This window comes from Ambystoma mexicanum, chromosome 7p (genome assembly GCF_040938575.1).
Source record: "Ambystoma mexicanum isolate Mex_15411 chromosome 7p, UKY_AmexF1_1, whole genome shotgun sequence".
Taxonomy (NCBI): Eukaryota; Metazoa; Chordata; class Amphibia; order Caudata; family Ambystomatidae; genus Ambystoma; species Ambystoma mexicanum.
In genome coordinates, this window is record NC_090939.1 from 935,959,927 (window position 1) to 935,981,833 (window position 21,907).

A 21,907-nucleotide genomic window follows, 5' to 3' on the forward strand; every position below is an offset into this window, starting at 1 on the left:
GCCTCGGCCGCCAGTTTTGGACATACGTCCTTTCTCAAGGATTTGAGGTGTTCTGCAGAGTGCTGGGAACAGCGCCATGTTCAGTTTAAACCGAAGTCTGATTTGCTTTCCTTCAGAAAGATCTGCAAATGTACTATTGATTTCTATAAATTAATGTGGGTGTCAGGTGGCTATCGCACGGATTATGCACTCGCCACTTGCCTTGGATCAGCCCGGACTTTGCTAGTTCAAAGTTCGTAGCAAAGTGGACTCAGCTCCTCATCCTTACGAGGTCGATAACCTCAGTACCTTTACAACTGGTAATACTAATGGCTTCTGTTACAGCGCTTAAAAGAAGGACGCATTTGTCACGAAGAGCTATATAAGAACGCACTTATTTTATATGTTCAGCCTTCTGGTATGTCTGAGTACCAAATGTACGTTCGAAAAAAAAGATGACATACATGAAGACTATGTAATGAGAAGGCTAAACGAGATGAACAGTTTTGACATTGTCAAGCCTAGCTTATAAACATGGTTTTAAATTGATCTATTTGTTAAGTGTTTCTATACACGGACTGGCTTCGAAAAGCAGAAAGGAGAAGAATTGTCAATCTCATACATTCACTCTTATTGTTTACAGATGGTAACTGATGGATCTCCCGGAGCAGAGTGTCTCCCTCGGATTATTTTTACATGGTGACCAGATGGTTTAAGCGTCATCAGTACATTTTTTACTGGACTTATTTTCAGTTTCCATTGCTTTGAGAAGTGTGCCATTTTCCTACTTGAACTCTGATCGGAAACTGTATCCTACCAGAAAATGCTTTCATTTTTTGCTCCTGCAACAAAGATTTTTGGACAGGTGACCAGTCTGTATTTCAACTCATCCTTACTGTGTGCACTGGTGAAACCACAGTCGGGGAGACAGATGTAGCAGCTGCCAACACATTCAAATATCAAAAGGAAAATGTTTTTGGAGGCATCTTAAAGGGGATGTGCACACAAAAATGCTATTGTTCCGATCGTTCAGGCATATATTTTTAAGCATACTGTAATCGAACTTAAACATTTTTCCTATGCATTTTACCTTAGTTTTCCTCACTTTTACACAAATGCGAAAACAACGGGTTGGCCACGGCAATCTTGTGCTAATCTTATCCGTTGAGGCATCGCATTAACTTCAATGGCGCTCGCGGCAAGAATACAGATCGCCCTCCCCTGAAGCTGACATCACTATTCCAAACGATATGCTCCACCTATTTTCATGACGCTAGTGGCCCGCATAGCGAAACATGTCCAGTCATCACCCACGCCATAACATCAGTTAGCGCAGAAACAGGAAGATAAACGCACACATCCTCTCACAGCGCGTCCCAAATCAAATAGGAAAACAATATTTTAAAGAAAACATCATTAGTCTGCAATTTAGCAAGTGCTTTTATTTATCAAAGAAGGCTCCCAAAACCACATTAAGTCCACGAAATGAACTATATGTTTTTGTCATACAAGTTATAGCTAGCGAACATTGCATGTTTCGAATGTTGTTTGTAACGTCCTCATGATCCGCTGATTGCTATCAACAACCAATTGTTGTGTGTCCTTATTTTACACCAGCAAAACGTTCTAATGACGCACATGGTGTTCCTTTCGTGAGAAGCTATTGATTGGATGCACTTTCAATCGCAACGCTTTCACATCAGCATCTTCCTACACTGGAAGCAATGACATGTTGCTCCTTGTCGCTGGCACCGCCAAAGGGCAGATCGGTCCCTGTCTGTCGTCCCACATGACAGTAATGCAAAAATCTCTGTTTAGGCGTATCTGCCATTGTTGATTGAAGAATCCATCCGATGGTAGCTGAAAACTATGGCATTCGCAGAACGGTACAGTATATCTGTGTAGATAACAGAATAAAAATATATTTTAGTAGCTGTTCTTTATTCAAATGTATCCATTTACCCTGCAATTCTGCAACAGATGAAACCTAATCATGAACACAAACCACACATAATGAACACACACATGACAACATTGGGGAGTATTTCAGACCATGATGTGCATGAAAGGTTAGTGCTGTGAAGTAGGTATAGCTCCCAAAGGGATGGAGAACCTGGCGGATATTGGGAGCCGCAGACAGATGGCATTATAACAGAACTGGGAAAATATTATTGATCGAAAAGCGAACCAAGTTCCCTCGGAAAATGTTCAGCCCCCGGAAATTCCACCTCACACCTACTTTATGGTTCTCAATAATGCAATGGTGATAGCACACCCGGATATTCCACGGGACAAAGTGTTTTAGATATCACTATCCTGCATGCAGGTTGTGGTTGTGGGTTGTCGATGAATAATCATCACAATAGGCTCCAGCTAACAACCTATAACAATGTCAGTAAGCAATACCATCCATAAAATCAAACCTCTATTCACTCCTCTTTAAACTATACAGAAATAAATAGTTTTTTAAATATGGCGCAGTATAAATATAATTGAACATGAGAACGTATTGTGTGCATTATTTTAATCAAATCGCACATTCGCACGTCACTGAATTATTCAACATGCATACAGCACAAATGCCATTTTTAATCGCAAAAATATTATGTATAGTTAAACTTACATAATGTTAGGAAGTTCCATTATTTCAGTATAACGCAGAGTGTCTGCTCCGAACAACAGATTGCAGAAATTGAAACTAAATATTCCAATGTCCACTTTCAATATAGTAAATATTATCATTTTTGCGGGTATTCAACACTTGTGTCCTTCTAGCCTAGCGGTTGCTGAATTTCGCTCAAGGCCAAATAACAATAGAAGCTTGTTTTCAGTGATTGATGCCGGAGACGTGTAGGTTTCGATTTTGCGAAAGGATGCCACAATAATAAAACAGGCTGGACAAGACACCTCAATGTGACTTGATTCATTTCTTCTATTCCCACAAGCATCAGCCCATGACCTGACCTTCACTCCATGGAGAGATGAGCCCGGCAGACCCACGTGGAATTTGAAATACGCTTGAAATATTAACAAATTGTAGGCTGGCATCCACCAATGTAGCACGATCATGAATACTGTCTGACCGATCACAACTGCGGGTTATGACCCTATATGTGATTTCATTACTGATGCTGTGGGATCTCAAAAGTTAAAAACATTTATTCTGGAATCTCAACATTCTCAAACAGCAGACACCTTTGCTGATATTTTTTGAATTTGGTACAATTAAACCTTGTTAAACCCTGCAAGCTATCTCTTGGCTTCTTTCCTGAAAGGATTGTATTCATTCTGTTGTGAGCGTAACAGGGGACAGCCTTCAATTGCACGCCACCTACTATAATTCATGCATGTCCGTTCAAACTATCTATCGCACCTGAGGCAGCCCTGTCTACATTCATGCGACGCATGTGACATTACGTGCCCATAACAAGTAAGTTGCATTCATGCTCTGACTAGGCTTTGTGCCAATCGTCCGTGCGAGTGCATAGGGTAAGCAAGGATAAGCATTAGACAATTTTTCAGAGTCGTTCCCTAACTTTCTAATGCAGCGCTGAGTAGTTGGTAGCCTTGTGCTCAACATTGCAGTAGTGTGTGAAAGCGCACAATCGCGCTGGTGAAGCAAAAAGCGGTTCTTCTTGGGAAGGCCATAGCAAGTCAGGAAAGGGGCCTGAGGCGATAAAGAATTGCTTCCCACTATTCGAGTAGGATGTGCCCTTGGTGGCAGATCAGTTTTGAAGAGGTGAGAATAGCTGGGGAGCGCAGGCTAACCCAGCCAACATCTAATTCCTCTATGGGATATCCGTGCGTCAAAGGTATCAGTGGTGCCGGTCCGAAACCGTCAAGGAATGCAAGGTCTTGATCCATGTAGCCAAATGGAGCCATGGGATAGGTTTTATGTTTGTGAGGACATGCTTTTTACCCCTCTCAATTACCCTTTCATTACACTTATTGTCAACGTGACGCACCGCCACCTCGTACATATATAAAACAGATACCTTATTGTAAGGACTTATTGTGTCTGCTCACAGGGGGGCTGTTAGGACAGTTTCTTTATCTTCTTACTCAAGCTCTTTCCTTCTCCACACACCACTCCTTCAGGGTCAGTCCCTTCTCCAAGCAACGAGTTGGTGGTTGATCTTTCTTTGTCTGGGGCCTCCCTCTGGAACAGCCTCCCTGCCTCTATCATATCATTTCAGTTGTACCAGGGATAGTAGACCCTATCCGTTGTACTGTGCTGCTCAGCAAGAAATCACATAGTGTAATGAACTGGACAATACATTTTTCTGATCTAGTGATACTCATATAATAGGCACGGAATAAACCTATAACTTGTAATCTGGATAACAGTCATTCTAGGGGAGTTGGACCTTGGGGTGTAACATTCAATTACAGTCACTTTTCGGTTCACAGACTAGGGGAAGTAATTACTTTAACTTAGTTTTGGATAACAGTTACACTCAAAGTAAGTAAAGCCGATACTGGAAGCTACTGAAAGCCAGGTGTGAACTAGGATTCTTTTTGTGTCTATCTAAAACAGACCATGCAAAGCAAAACCCAGTGTTACACTGTATGAATGACCCAAAGTTATGTTGGCTAAACCTAAGGCAGGCTTTATCTGCACAGGCTAACAGCATGTCAGGGGAAGCAAAACCCAGTTATACAATTATTCTTACAGGAATAATAAACTCAAACCAACAAAATTACTTTTGTGGAAGAAACATAACCAATTCACAAGACAGCAAAATAACCTTATATATACTCAGGAATAGCATAACATTTCAAGGGTAACAAAACAAAACGTGTAGGTACTTAGCAGCAAGGTAGGAACATGATTTCTTGTGATGTGAGGACAGTTTGAATCCTCTAGTGAAGTTTTGGTGGCCTTTCACATAATTTGAATTGTTCAACAAATTACTTCCATCTGCCATTAATGGTAAGTATGTCCATGTAACTTAAATGTTACATTTATTTAAAATGAGCAAGGGGATACTAACTATCACCAAAAGGGATCAAAGGATACGTACTACCCTTCATGAACTGTAGTTCTGCCAAGGCTAACCATTGAAAGTTAAAAGGGGAGCCCCTAGGGCAACCTAGCAACAACAGGCACTTATTACCAAAAAGGTTGTCAAAGAGGATACATTTGAAAAGACAATATGGACGCAATGTAGAGCTATGGAGAGCCCAAAAAATTACACCCATCAAAAGACTAAAATACTCTGTGAGTGTGTGAAAAGGTGCCCACTCACCGAGGTGTAAGAACAAATAATACACCAGTAAAGCAAAACGTTCTGGGCGTTATGGGGTTGACACAAGCCAGGTGATTTATCAATACTATGAAAATCGTACCCACCATAGGCCATCAATGCCAGTACCATGCACTGCATGTGCGGATGTGGTGTTGGTCTAGCAGAGGGTTTGACAGACGCCAAGCCTCAGCGTACCTTTGACTGATGGCAAATATCCATTTGCATATCAGTATTTCTGCCACCCAAATGGGCAGTGCAGCACCAATTTGCTAGGGCAATTCTCTTCCTAAATATAGTACCAAAAGCAACCACAGACATGTGTCTTATCGATCGAGGACCAGTAATATAAATGAAGGGACGGTAAAAGATAAACATTACTGAATCATACACCCGATTAAATCTGCATGCTTAAATACTTTTAAATACTTTTTATAGCAGTGAAATTGAGAGTCTAATAGCATTCAATTGTTTATGTACAATGTCCAAACATTGGGGAACATATCGAAAATGTTATTGTAAGCAGATTATGAAGACAGCTACAAATCATTTAATTCTGGAAGTCAACCTTTCAATAAGTTCCGCTTTAGGTCGAAAGGGCTCGTTTGCAATGTTTTGTGGCATTGTATGTGTCCTAGATACAAAATCAGGATTGATTCCATGAGTATGCATGGCCAACACATTCAATTTCAAATCTTTCACATATTCAAGCATCCCGAAGGCTCCTGCAGTTTTTGCTTGTTCCTTCCCAATGTTCTTGTTGTTTGCAAGTACATCTAGTTTCTTGTCTCCATACAGTCTATGCCAAAATGCAAGCATTTGGGCCTGTACCTTAGGCACATATTATGGAACACCTCCAAATCTCTAGTATGACAGAATTCTGTGAGTCCATTCAGGTCTCTTGAAAGCGTTTTATCGTACACAATCTTCTCAAGTGCTTTGTGTGGAGGGGAACATGTCACCAACCACTTATTCGTGGAAATTTTGGTTTTCTGTCCATGAGTGTACGTTGGAACAATGGTGCATCAATGAACACCATTTTTCAAGTAGAATTTCTACAGATCCATCACAAGTTTTGGAGCTCCACCAAAGATGGTTGCTGATAGACTAACACCACTTTAAAATATTTTTCGGACCTTTTTTTTACCAGCAGCTGTAATTTCTTTATTTACTGATTTGGCAACGTGCCATACATCAAATTGATGCCGAATGTGTGGGAACTGCTCTTGCAGGGCCTTGGCTATTCAAACGTGCCTGTCAGTGGGTATCAGGTCTATTTGCATCCCCCTGGATTCAAGATGTTTGACGGATTTGATTAAACCATGTTTCTCCATGGCCACGGACGATGTACATTCAGACACCTGCATGATCACCAAACTCACCATTTTTTCACTTTCCATGTCTTGAAAGTGGTATCTGCAGTACTTTGCAGAAATTCCGGGACTGTCACACTGTCCGTCGCCAGCTAGCCTGAAATGTTTGCCAGAGAATGTACTTTCCATTGACATCTGTTCTATTTTCCAGGCTTGACTAATAGCGGTGAATAATCATTCCCATTGATATTTGCAGTACTGGGCTTTAGAAAGGAACTCAATACCCATGAAATTACAGAAACTGGAAATCTTTCCAAAAGTTGACCTGCTGAAAAGTATAGCTGCTGAACATAGTAGATTTCCAGCAGGCATTTTTCCCAGTATCAATAGTTGAGCGGACCATGAACATGTATTATGGAGGTGGACACAGCTGGCATGGATTTTCAGGTTAGCGCCTTGTAATACACGAGAAACATTCACCAATGGCTCCCCGCATATGTTCCCCCTCAATGTATTGACACATTTCAGCATCTGTATTTAGCAGGATCTCTAGCAGGCAGCTGTCGAATACAATGTATTTCTGCTCCTTTAATAGCCAATCGTCCGGCATAAATGTGTTTTGTGGCTCAACGCTGGTGGACAAATCGCCCAAACTAGGCAAACAGAAGTCTAGATCTTTAGCAAATTCCTCGGTCAATTGCTTTAAAGCTTCAGTCTCTGTTAGTTCAGGTTGTGATATTTGAACAACATGAATTGGAGAAACAGGTAACATTGAATATTTCTTGGGTGGAACATATTTAGAGGATGTAGATTGTGTCAAGGGGTCTGCGAGGAATTGCAATGCATCTTTATTGTATTCAGTTTCATTTTGTTGAGTTGGCACATGGTAGCAATGGTCCATAGACACTTTGTACGGTTCGCAGGTAAGATTCCATTCAGTTTCCAGCCAATGGACATAAGCATGATGAGTGTGCTTATTGACTGGACCACGCTGCACCCCAAATAGTAGTTGCTCCATTGTGAAATCTGTTTGGCAAGCGACATCTTTGGTTACATTTGTTGTCTGAGTCTTTATGCTTCTCTTCCTTCTGGGCCTCTAAGAGATGTGTAGAAAAATATGTTCAATATATAGGACACATACAGCAGATACCATTTTAAAAATACAAAAATAATATGATTAAAAACCTAAAAACTTCTCCAAAACAAACTTGTTTGTTCTTTACCCTTGTTTTGTTAATTTGCTTCGAAACTGTGGGCTTCTCTTTGCCTACCACACCATCAAGCTGAAAAAAAAGCATTTTTATATGGTTTAAATCAAGCCAATTTCATTCCCACGCAAACAAACATATGTGCATATCTACAAACAGCACCAACTTGAGCAACTTGAAAACTGTTAGGAAACCACTTCCTGTTGTATTGCCTGCTAATGTTCATGGTATGGTCAAAAGTACTTCCAGGCCCGTACGTGCATTTAACAGTTAATCTTTCTCCTCCTTTGGTTCATGTTCGCTAGCGTAATGCTTCTTTTTGACAGCCAGGACTTGTATCCTGGAGCGTTGCAGATTGCCATGGCAATTGGGCCGGCGTCAACAGCGTACCTCGAGCACGTGGTGTTGTGGTCTGTCACGTGACATCATTTAAGGGATCCCGGAACCATTCTGCGCCGCTCCTAATTGAGTTGCTTCGTTCCGTATTGCTGGTTAAGTGATTTTTTGGTGTATTTTGACTTCGGCTTGTTTTTGCTTCACGTATTTTGTGTTGCCTAACCCTTGTCTGCTGTGTTTTTGCTCGTTGGGATTCACAACCTTTTATCTGCTTTTTGGATTGCCTCGGTCTGCTGTTTTGTCATTGGATATTGCCCGCACATTGCTAAACCTCTGCTCTTCCTCTTGTTACGATTGCTCTCAGCATACAACGTCTTGCTGCATACCTGGGAATCTGGTGGCCTGCTACACCTTGCTGGTGTCTCTGGAGATGTAGGCACTACCAGGTACCTTTCCACCCTTCTTACCACGTCTACAATTCCCGTCTATCAAGATAACTGTGGAAAATACACATCACGTAGTTACTAAGGAAGATTGGGTCCATACAAGCTTCTGGTCCACCAAAGGACCCTCTACCTGCTCTAGGTGTCCACGTGTTGTTGTGTCCGGTGGTCCGGTGAGGACTAGAGACTGACCACCTCAGGGCTAGGTGTCCTCGTGCCGTTGGTTACTGTGGCCCCAGGGAAACTAGAGACTGGCCACGATTAGTGTCATTTTTGTTTCTACTCCCCTATTACTCCTGTGGACAAGAAGTGCTTCGACTACCAGCTTCCGGACATTGGTAAGTGTGAACCCCACGCCATCAGTCAGGAACTGTTCTATAAGTAGTCTTCTACGTTATTATGTTTGGTCGGGGCTTTGATTTTACGAATATTGTATTGTAGGAGGCTATTGGTTTCCGGTGGTTACGTCCCTGTGGTATCCATATATCTGCAGATTCAAGTCCAGGTTAGTGCCTCATTCCCTTATCGGTACTGAGGAGGTTGTGTTCTGAAATGATTGTTGGTGGTAATTATTCCTATTGTCCTGCAGATACTGGGCTGTCCGCAGTTACTGTCTTTGGTTGATATCTGGACGTCTTGTTAGTTTACCTTGGAACTACCTGCTTCTACGACCTCCATTGGTACTCATTTTCTGGTCAATACCTCTCCCGGTGTGTTTATCATTTGCCTACACACAGGAGACCTATTGCCTTGAGGAATTCCTCGGCTACAAGACGAGTCGAAGGCCGGCGGAATACTTACATAATTAGGGGCCTACAAAATGGAGATCACTGAGAATCTAGCGGGTATTATGCAACTAGTTGCTGATTTACATACCGACATGGCAGCCGCTCACAATGCCACATAACAGCGTATGGACGAGCTCCAGGCAGTCATTCCTGCTCCCGCTACAAGTGAGTCCTCGGTTCTGGGGGGTTCAACTTCAGGCTGCCTTCAGGGAGTCAGACCCAGGGACCTGTTTATATGACTGCCCAATTTCCCTTTGCCCCGCCAGAAAGGTTTACGGGTGATCAGTGAGTGTTCAGGACTTTTGTTGGCCAATGTCGATTATATTTCTTGTGCCGCCCAAATTCATTTCCCGATGCAACTACGAAAGCTGCTTTTGTTTTGCCCCATTTGGGGGGCACTGCGGCGGCTTGGGTCAACCCTCTGCTCGAAGAAGGTACTTATTGTATGATTGTGACGCTTTGTTAACTGCTATGCGTCGGGTCTTTGGCTTTGGGTCTTCGATACCCGATATAAATCTCACACCATGGATTTAGAACTACTGGACTTGAAACATGGGGATTCCACTTTGTTCTCGTATCTGGCTAAGTTTAATCGATTGTCGGCTGAAACCAATTGGCCATAGGAGAAGAAATCCTTGCTGTTTTACAAAGGTTTGTCTGATGCATTAAAGGACATCCTGGGTACTGTACCTGTTCTTCCTACCACCTTCCCGGAACTATTGGATATGGTTCTTCAGATCGACGCCAGACGGTCGGAGAGAAAAGGGGAACGAAAAAGCCATGTTCCAGTGCCAGTTCCCATGGCAAGTTCTGGGGCACTGAACCTATGCAGATCGGTGCGATCCGGGGTCCATTGACTCAGGAAGAAAGGGAACGGCGTAGGAGAGATAATTGATGCTTCTATTGCGGATCTCCAGAGCATATATTGCGTCTATGCCCTCGTAAGCCTAAGAAACAGCAAAACTTGAAGGCCCGGCAATAGATAGGGTCCTATCGCCGAGCCCTGGTCCTACAGACCCTGCTTTTCCAGTGGTGTTTACAGTCCTAGCTCAGTTGGAGGTTCATGTTGGTTCATCATGGACAGTCAGGGCAGTTATTGTTATACAGAGCGTCACGAGACCGCTGGTTACCTTTTCTTCCCGGGGAACGAGGAGGTGAGGCTGCCAGTCTGTCGATGGATCTGCGCAAGCTGAATGAGTGATGCGGGGTACTAATCTAACACCCTCCTGACAATATCCGACAGGACAGGGCTGAACCAGCTCCCAACGCCATGGGACAGCGTTTCTCTGATTATCGTGACATCGGGACAGTGTAAACACTGACAGAGAAGGCCAGGTGCAGTCCGCTGCAGAATAGGATGATCGAATCTTCGGAAGTATCTTGAAGAAGATGATGTCCAAGGCACAGATACTGGCAGGGCACAAGACGGGTGGTAGGTCAGAAGGTATAGGGAAGGCGGACCCAACAGGGTAAAGAAGGGCCAAGGAGTGGAGCAGAACCCAAGCCAACCCAGGACCAGGCCCTAGAGAACCCAAAGAGGGACAGGTAACCCCAGGAGAATTCAGGCAGGGACAACAGGGAGACCCAGACAGGAGTCGCTAACAAGGCAGGGTAGACCCAGAAAAAGCTCAAGCAGGTGCAGGTAGCAAGGCAGGCTAAACCCAGAAAGAGCTCAGGCAAGTGTAGGTAGCTGGACAACAGGGGGCACAGGCCAGGCAGGGCCCCCAGGAGCGAGAACACGGCCAGGAAACCAACTGCGTTGAGACGCGTTGGATCCTAGCTTGTGGAGCCCTGATATAGCCCGGGGGCCAAAACGAGGCTTGAATCGCAAGCCCCTGTCACTGCGCATGCGCGTAACGTTGAACGCTGATGATCGCGCATGCACAGGACACCAACAATGGCGGCGCCCAGGGAGCCGTGAGCCCGAGCTGAGGGACACCGGCGAAGCCAGCGTGGGTAGAATCTTCAGGAGGGAGACCGCCGGACCAGAGGACACCGACCCCTGGAGCAGGTAAATGGCGTGACACCATACCCCCTTCCCGGGCAACCCCGGGGCACCAGGCTTCCAGGGATAGAAGAGAAAAACGTCCTGAACGAAGCGCGGGGCATGCACAAAGGAGCGAGGCTCCCAGGTGCGGTCACAAGCCGGATAGCCCTTCCAGCTTCCAGAAACTGAAGCATCCCACGCCTAATCCGTGAATCGCAAATCTCCTGTACCTCAAACTCTGGGACCCCTCGGACCATAACTGGGACAGGACGAGAACAGGTGCGACCAAGAACATCAGGCACACAGGGCTTCAAGAGGGAGATGTGGAAGACAGGATGTATCTGCCAGGAGCGGGGCAATTGTAAACGAAAGACCAACAGTGACACGCATCTAATGTGTCATGGGTACCAGGCAGGTAGTCGGGGAGAGCTGGGTGGAGGCTTGGCAGGCCTGGCATAGGCACAAAAAAAAAACATAGCAGATACCTTCTTTTAATTTCTTCCTGGTGTTTGTAGTAACTTCCTGTTACCACTTCCTGTTGCCAAACAGGAAGTGCATGACAATTCATGAGCTCTCTAGTGTTCTGGTGTGGCTGGCAATGTAAGCCTCACCCAAGATTTTTCCAGTGCTTCGTGTTGCTTACTGTGAGCTGCATCAGCAACACACTCGCTGTGCTCTGGAGCAACCTGCTTCTGCTTACCTGCTCCGGATCATCCTGCTTCTGCTTACCTGCTCCGGATCAACCCACATGCTTTCTCCACGCCGCAGCTTTCTCCGGTCAAGAGGGGAATCCTACACCGGCACCTCTAAGCAAAAAGAAGAACTGCGTTAGCGCGCGCACTTCAATAACGCTGCGCATACTCACCGAATCTTCCCGCTACGCTGGAATCCAGGTCCGCGCTCAAAGTCCTGCAAAAGAAAGAAGAGACATTATTCATTGCACTCGCTCCAATAACGCGGAGTCAATTTTCACTGCGCTCTCTCCAATAACGCAGTGCATACTTACTAAAGCCTCTGTGCATACTTACCAGATCACCGAGTCTTCAGAAGCGCTGAACCCAGACTCGAGGCGCTAGCAGTCCATAATCCACTCCTGCAAGGGAAAGGAGAGACATTACCAGGTGCGCTCAAACCCATGATGCAGCGCATACCTACCAGCGGCTGACTTCTACACGCAGCGCTACTCACCCAAAAATACCTTAGCAAAATAAAGACAATACGGACAATTTCAGACACTCAACAACCACCGTGCAATGTTCACTTTGTGGAAAGGACTTCCTAGCTAGTGAAGAAACTAGCACATAGAACACTCTGCTTCGTTGTGAAGGCATATAACAGCGTGTGGCATCAGAACTCAGCCAACAGACATTGGCATCATCCCTGCAAGTGAATCGCGCCCCTGCAAATGCAGGATGGAGTGCACACCGTACTAAAAATCAAGGTAAACCCTTAGGGGACATCACAACACACAGAAAGAGAAGGGAAGGGCCCAGGGGAATCAGGTGAATTCAGGTCTAAGTGTACATCTTGTATTTGCCAGGTGTTCCTCCGGGTGAAACAGGGGAAGTGAGAACTTGGCGTCAAAGGAGGTTCATTCATCGCTCCTGCAGAGACACAGGTGAGTGTTACAAGTGACACGAAAAGGGCCAAAGTAACAGAGGGCCAACTTTACGGGTAAATTGCGCACCGGCAGATTCTTTGAGGCTAGCAACACCATGTCACCAACCCAAAGGTCGGGCTCAGGGATCCGCCGTTTGTCAGCCTGAGCCTTCATACGTGCTTCTGCCTCTGCTAAGGTACTGGCCGCCAGACGATGTTGCTCACGGATGATGGTCACCATTGCATCAGCGGTCGGAACGGTGCTAGGCGGTAGTCGATGCATGGGAGTAATGTACCCTCTTTCTTCTTAACAAAAAAAAGGGGAAATCCCACAGGGGGATTCGAAGGTACAATGTAACCCTTCTTAAGGCACTCCTCAATATACTCCTGTAAGACGCGTTTTTCGGATTGGGCCAGGGAATAGATCTTGCCATGAGGGATGATGGCATTGGGTAGTACATCGATGGAGCAGTCATACTGTCTGTGAGGCGGTAGCGGTATGTCCTCTGGCTTGGCAAACACCTTAAGAAAGCCAGCGTATTCATGAGGGATAGACTGGGTAACGCATAGGCGGATGGAGGTATTCCTAGGAGTGGACGGCCCTTCGCCAAGTTCTGCAGGAGAAGTATTGGGGAGGCAACACTCTTGAGAACAGTGCACAGAAGTAAAGACCAAGGTCCGGAAAGTGAAATTAATCTGCGGGTTGTGATAAAGTAGCCAAGGCAAACCAAGTACCACCGGAAAGGAGGGAGATTTGATTACGTCCAAGGAAATCTTTTCCTGGTGCCCCTCGACCGATAGCCATAAATGTCCGGAATGTTGGCAAACAGGACCTGAAGACAACTGCGTGCCATTGATAGCCTCTACTACTGCGTAGTGTTCATTGGCAACCGCAAACGTGGCATCAATATGATTGCCCGATGGCCCAAAATTCAGAAGAGCCAATGTCTTTATGCTTTTTCCTTGCCATGCAATACCAACTTCCAAAACCAATAAGGACACAGATTGCATGGGTGGAAGGTCTGATTCAGAAAAACGGTCTGCCACTGCCTTCTCACCACACAGCGGGCCCATTAGTTTTCCGATTTCCTTGGAGGGCGCAGTGGGCAGGTTCCCAGATAATGTCTGGCTCCTCCACAGTATAAACGCAGGTTTTGCAAGCGTCTTTGCTTCTTCTCTGCCTCTGATAAAGGACCCAGATAGCCCCCAGCTGCACAGGCTCAGGGCCTACGTCAGCCGGAGTCACCGACCCTGAAGGGGGTACTGACAGTCCCGGATGATATCTTTCCGCCCAACGACGTTCACTTCTCCTCTCCGTAAGTCTATGGTCGATGCGCAAGTCCTGATCCACCAATGCTGGGAGAGTATCAGGCTCCGGGATATGTAACAATTCGTCCTTATATTTATCTCATAGGCCACGATGAAACAAGGTCTTTTGCGTGATCTCGGGCCACTGTGAGTCCGTTGCTAGCTGACGGAACCGACTGATGTTGGTGATTATATCACTGGATCCTTGTTTGATATCCATCAACTGGTTTTGAGCAATGGATGCCAGGTTTGGCGGTTTGAAGACGTCTAAAAAAGCCTTCCCAAATGCAGCAAAATCACTTAACAAGCGACTGTTGGAGGAAACCAGAGGAGCAGCCCAAGCTAGAGCGTTGCCTGTTAAATTCCCAAGGATGTAACCGATTTTTGCTTTGTCTTGATTGAAATGGCCTGATCGAAACTGAAAGTGGATTCTGCAATGGTTTCAAAACTCTGCCACTTGACGCGGATCACCATCAAACTTCATAGGAGTTGTATGGGCCATAGCAGTCTCTGGCTGTGAAGCAGCACTCAACCCTTGACCCATGGCTTGCCGAAGGGAGATGTTTTCCTGGCAAAGAGTGGTCATCTCAAGGCGTAGGGCCCGAAGTTCTTCCCGAAGATCCTGCATTTCATCCATGTCAGGGCCGGAAGGGAGGCGTCTCAATCTGTTATACAGAGCGTCACAAGACTGCTGGTTACCTTTTCTTCCCGGGGAAGGAGGAGGTGAGGCTGCCAGTCTGTCGATGGATCTTCGCAAGCTGAATGAGTGACATGGGGTACCGATCCAACACCCTCCTGACAATATCCGACAGTACAGGGCTGAACCAACTCCCAACGCCACGGGACAGCGCTTCTCTGATTATCGTGACATCAGGACAGTGTAAACACTGACAGAGAAGGCCAGGTGCAGTCCGCTGCAGAATAGGATGATCAAATCTTCAGAAGTATCTTGAAGAAGATGATGTCCTAGGCAAAGATACCGGCAGGGCACAAGCCGGGTGGTAGGTCAGGAAGGTATAGGGAAGGCGGATCCACCAGGGTAAAGAAGGGCCAAGGAGTGGAGCAGAACCCAAGCCAACCCAGGACCAGGCCCTAGAGAACCCAAATAGGGACAGGTAACCCCAGGAGAATTCAGGTAGGGAACAACAGGGAGATCCAGGCTGGAGTAGGTAACAAGGCAGGGTAGAGCCAGGGAGAGCTCAGGCAGGTGCAGGTAGCTAAGCAGGGTAGACCCAGCAAAAGCTCAGGCAGGTGCAGGTAGCAAGGCAGGCTAAACCCAGAAAGAGCTCAGGCAGGTGCAGGTAGCTGGAGAACAGGGGGCACAGGCCAGGCAGGGCCCCCAGGAGCGAGAACATGGCCAGGAAACCAACCGCATTGAGACAAGTTGGATCCTTCCTTGTAGAGCCCTGATATAGCCCGGGGGCCAAAACGAGGTTTGAATCGCAAGCCCCTGTCACTGCGCATGTGCGGCACGTCGAACGCTGACGATTGCGCATGCGCAGGACACTAACAATGGCGGCGCCCAGGGAGCCCGGAGCCCGAGCCGAGGGACACCGGCGAAGACGCCAGCGTGGGTAGAATCTCCAGGAGGGGGACCAGAGGACCCCGACCCTAGAGCAGGTAAGCAGCGTGACAGTTATTGATTATGGGGCCACAGGAAATTACATAGAGAACCAGTACGCTCATGCTTTGGGAATAACTTTGGTCACTAAACCTAAACCAGAGTGGTGAATGCGGTTGATGGTACTACGCTTTTGTCTGGTCTGGTTTGTTTGTTTGTTTGTTTTTTTTAATATTTGTAATGCGCACCAGACCCAAGGGTATCAGGGTGCAGCAGAATACAAGAATATGCTGAGCTTAGTTACAATGAACCATCCATTAAGATACATTACTTACAGAAGCAGGATTTTCAGATATTTACAAGTATTTACATGATATGCAGATATTTACATAAATGACATACAATGTGCACGAGAGAGAGGTTATTATCTAGTGGATAGCCAGTGGGCAGTTATGAGTTGCGCATCGTGCAAATTAGTAATCAGTAGATTTTAGCCACATGATAGTATTGGATCTGAAGCTCTGGTAGGGCTGATCTACCCTTAGCGTTGGAGGCAGGGAATTCCATAGTTTAGCCGCTTTAACAGGGAAGCTATTACCTCCAATCGTAGATAGTTTGAAACTGGGGATGGACAAGCAGTCTCGGTTTGCTGATCTGGATGGTTTTAGGGAGGACCGTTTGTGGAATCTCTCGGCAAGATAGATAGGTACGGCATTGTTAAGCCATTTAAGGGTCAGCGATGCAGTTTTTAGTAGGATTTTGTCATTTGTTCGGACCCAATTGTTCTGTCGTCTCCTCTCAGAAATGTGCTCTCTTCTACAGATACCTAAGAGAGACGCATGACCCCTGTGGCACACCACAGGTAGTGGGTATAGGGTCTGCTGCTGCTGAAGGCAAGAAGACCCTCATTGTTCTGCTGCTTAGAAATGATCTAATCCAGGTTATTGCGTCTTTGGAGAAGTGTGCAGCTGAGTCGAGATGATTACAGAGGACCGTGTGGTCCACTAAATCGAAAGCAGCTGAGAGGTCCAGGAGGAGAAGCAAAGCTGATTTGCGACTGTCTGTAAGCTCATCGACTTGGGTCTTGAGGTCGATGAGGGCAGTCTCCGTTCCATGTTGTGGGCGGAAGCCTGACTGTCTAGCTCCTAATAGGTGATGTAATTCCAAGTATTTTGGGATTTGCATGTAAGCCACCTTGTCTAGTATTTTTAGAAGGAAGGGGACTGTAGTAATTGGCCTATAATTTGTGGGTGTTAAGGGGTCTAGAGTAGGTTTTTTTAGGAGTGGGAGTACCCACGATTCTTTAAGGTTAGTGGGGATGGTGCCGGTGGTGAAGGGGGCGTTAATGAGCTTGGATATGAAGGGTGAAAGGTCTCGAGCCGCATCCTTGATGAGTTGTGCCGGGCAGAGATCACCCTGGCAATTGGATGGTTTGATAGACAGAATAATTAGTTCGACCTCGATGATAGATACTTTTGAGAAGTAAAACGGGCAGGATGGATTTCCGTGGTGTTCCCGAATGTTTTGGGTGTGGGAGGAACATTTAAAGAGGCTTTTTTTTTAGATATTTTATTTTGTAAGGTAACTACTTTATTGTAGAGTGCATGTTGGATATCTGAACACCATTTTTTATCCTTGCTGCAAGTGTCTGGTATTGCAATGGGAGTCTCCAATTCTTTGAGAATAGTGAATAATTCTTTTATATTGGAATTGGCTTGGGAGATGCGGGTGTCGCAAGAGTTCCGTTTAGCTAGGCAGACTTCTTTTTTATAAAGAGAAGAAAGTTTTGTAAGCTTTAGTTTGTTGGCTTCCAATGGTAGTTGTTTCCATGCAGCCTCACAGTTCCTTTTATGTTGTCTTACGTTTTTTAAGAATGGTGTAAACCATTTCTTCAAATGGTTTTTTGGCTTACTTGGTCTGGGTTTGAGAGGGGTGATCTGGTCTAAGGAGGCAGCCATGATTTTATTGTAATCATCGACCAGTCTTTTTGGGTAAGTACTGTCCAGAAGTGAGTTAAGGGTAGGCAGGATAGCAGGGATAAGCCTATCCACTGTGATGCTCTTTTTATTTCTGGTTAGGGTGGGTGGAGCCCTGTGGGCAGGTATGGACGGGGCTCTATTGGTTGAGAGAGTGAATGAGAGCAGGTAGTGGTCAGTCCAGGTTTGTGGTGAAGTGGAGGAGATATTAGTATGACAGTTGTAATCTGCTACCCAATCCAGTATTCTCCCTTTGTTGTGAGCAGGTGTTTTACTTCTTTGTGTAAGGCCAAGTTCTGATAAGATGTTTGCAGTTGCCAGGGCAGACTGATCTGCAGGGTCCTTGAAACCGAAATTTAGGTCTCCCAGTACTAATACTTGTGTTGAACTTTTGAGGTTCCTAGAGAGTATAATATGGATATCTTCCTCAAACGATCAAATTGGGCCCGGAGGGCGGTAGAGCAAATCGATGTTAAGGGTCTTTGAATTGGTCAGGGGTAGTTTGACTGAAAGTACTTCACATGATTGAATGTCGTAAGGGGGGGATAATCTCATAGAGAGGCTACATTTACAGATAATGGCCATACCTCCGCCTCTAGTGTCATGATCTCTGCTTCCAAAAGGTCAGGGTTTTCCCAACTCCCTTGGAAGCAGATCCATAACCCAGGTTCCGAGTGCCAACCAGTCCCAATTGGGACCTTTTGGACCCAGTCCTGGCGCCAGTGGCACCGGGCTCATAAATATGCCCAGTCCCAGCGCTGGAAGCGCCGGGCTCATAATGCTTGGGTGGACTTACCTGCAGCAGACCATGCTGCTTACTTGCCTGCCAGTTGAGCCTCTGATCCTCTTCTGTTTGGAACTACTTTTCCTGTTGGGTGGGGCAGGAGCCACTCCCTAGATTCAGAACACTGGAACTCTTCTGGAAAGCAGGAACTCTTTTCTTACCTAGGCGTGGCTGTGGAAGGAGACACCTAAGCACTACAGGAGGCTATTTAAACCACACCCGATGGATGAATCTTGCTTTGCGTTATTCTGCATCCTCTGCAGCAGAACGCTCATCGTGTCTTCTGCATCTGATCCTGGGCCTAAGGAAAAAGGCTTACCATCCTGAATCCAGTCTTCAGCAACACCTATAAAGACAAGAAAGAACAGGTTAGCATTACGGTCTTCAGTGACAGCTCTTCACTTACCTGGTCCATCGGCTGTCACCAACGCCTCGCGCTGCATTCCGGCATCTGAAAGACAAAGGCTTACCTACTCTTTGTGCGCTCCGGAGGTCTTCACACTGCATTCCGGCATCTGAAAGACAAAAGCTTACCAACTCTTCGCACGCTCCGGAGGCCTTCGGCGCTGCATCCCGCATCTGAAAGACAAAACAAGGTGCGTTTAAAGACATTGGGGAACTTTAATACTCACGTGCCATTACTCCTTTCCACATCTAACCCAGTGGGTATTCCGGCACCCTGCAGCCGCTCCAAACTTATGCCTGCAAAATAAAAAGACAGTTAGAGCGCATCGTGAAGCAGGCAACAAGCGCTTACTTACGTGCTTCCAGGCGCTTCTATTCATCACACGGGCTCCATCTTCAACTCACTTCAGCCCGTCATCTGCCGTCGCCGGAACCCTGCAAAACAAGAAACATCATTACTAAAGACTTTAAAGACATTAGAATTACTTGAAGCTTACCGTTCGTGCAGTAAACGACGGACAGCAGTCCTCTGAAGTCAAGAGGCCTGCTCCCCTTATCCAGTGAAGAAACTGGTTAGAGCACCCTGTCCCGAGGCAGATGGAGAGCACGGCGTTCACTTACCTAAGGTGAGAGCGTTAACCTTTGGGGTTCTACAGGAGAGGAGAAAGGGAAGAAGAGAGAGACATTCAATAGCCCAGTTCCTTAATCCCATATTTTCTATCTGCAGACATCTTACCCTTCGTGTCAGATATACCGTGCACAGAGGTCCAGCCCAAAGAGCCAGCCGTGTGTTACACATCACCTGTGAAGATACGGTATACGCCCAGTCAAGACCGGCGCCTCTACGGGAATCAGGTGAGCGTTACATCTAGCCCCTTGTCTATCCTGTGTTAGGATTGTATAACCATCCGGAATTGCTAGCATAAGTATAAGGCCAGCTGCATAGTGCAACCATGTCTCAGTAATGGTGAGGAAATCTAAATGATCACTCAGAATCACATCAGCGATTTCGGTGGCATGTGCTACTAGAGACCTAGCATTTATTAGAGCTCCTTTGATAGGTATGTCCGTGAGGGTTGTGGTTGCTGACTGGGGAATTTGATAGTCTTTACTTGAGGTGCTGGTTTGTACAGTATTTAGAGTTTTTAGTCTTAGGAAGGTAATTGTGTGTAAGCTTGGTGCTTGAGGTAACTGGGTCAGAAAAGGTTTTCGGGGTCCTCTTTACTGTAAGGGTGGGTAGCGACCTGATAGGAGGCTTGTATATTTTGGCTAGTTTGGCTCTGAGACGGGTATTCCTAGACACCGTTGTGTAAGGGTTGCTCGGGATTGGGCATTGCAAGTCTTTTGGAGTTAAGGGCCATTTGGTTATGATATTGTTAGTCAATGCAGGGTATGACATACTTGATGTATCCCCAGAGGCTAGTGTGTGAGGTCTGACAAAGCAAAGTGTAAGACTCAATGTGAATAGTGTGATACTGGCAGTCTGCTTAGTAACAGTAGTGAACATGCTAGTGCTTAACAGGAGTGTCTGCTGACTAGGTGGGCTGAACCGTAGGAGGAGGTGGTAGCCTAATGGGTGTCTGAGTTGGAGAAATATGGGTATACTCAGGTAGTAGAGGAAAAGGCACGAATAGAATAGGTGCAACATGCAGAAGTTAGATGACTGAGTGTAAGAGTCTGAAGGAGGGGCACAGTGGGTAATTTGCAGAGGTCAGGTGAAAAGGTACCATAGTCTGAATGCAGTGATCAACTGGAGAGGCACACCCAACTAAGTGTAGAGGTCAGACAGAGAGGCACAATATCTTAGATACAATGGTCAAATGAAGGGCACACTATGGCAAATGCAGTGATCAAATGGAGAGGGGTAATAAGTTAAATGCAATGGTCAAATGGCTAAATGCAAAGGTAAAAAGCAGTGATCAAATAGGGTAAATGCAAAGGTCAAATGAAGAGCATACTAGGCAAAATTAGTGATCACATGGAGAGGCATAATAGGTTAAATGCATTGGTCAAATGGCTAAATGTAAAGGTTAAAAGCAGTGATCGAATAGGCTAAATGCAAAGGTCAAATGAAGAGCATACTAGGCAAATGTAGTGATCACACGGAGCTGCGTAATAGGTTAAATGCATTGGTCAAATGGCTAAATGTAAAGGTTAAAAACAGTGATCAAATAGGCTAAATGCAGTGGTCAAATGAAGAGCACACTAGGCAAATGTAGTGATCACATGGAGAGGCGTGATAAACTGAAAGCATTGGCCAGATGGCTAAATGCAGAGGTTAAAGGCAGTGATCAAATAGGCTAAATGCAGTAGTTAAATGGAGGGCACAACAAGCTGATCCAGTGACCAACTAGAAAGGCCTAATAGGGTAGGTGCAATAGTGAAATAACTGAATGCATAGATCAGAAACAGTAACCAAATAGGCTAAATGCAGTGGTGAAATGAAGGGTACACTAGACAAATGCAATGATCAAGTTGAGAAGCATAATGAGTTAAATGCAGTGATCAAATAGACTAAATGCAATGGTCAAACGACATGTAGTGACGTCTTGAGGTGTTGGTTAGATAATCCTCGAGTCGTGAGAGCTGCAGAGTACAATGTTGTGTGGACAAGGATAAGCAGGTAGTCTTTGCACTGGCCCTTAGAGGAGGTGCCGTCGAAACAGGCGATACCGGCAAGTTGGGCTCTCTTCAAGGTTGCTCAGCTACTGATTGCATCAATAAGGACGCCGGCCATTTTCTGTCAGCCGCACGTGGGAAAGAGGAGTATATATGAATGAGCGAGCAAGATCACCCCAAATGGACTGGAACGAGGGTTGTCAGTTTAGAGTACAGGTGGGCTCCAATGTGCGTGTTACTAAGGGACGCTGGTTAAGGGAGTGTGGTGGGGGCTTTGAGTGCGGACATGCGGCTCAGGAGTAAGATAGTAATGAGCAGGAGTTTGCAGTATAGATGGTAAATTGGGCACTTCAGG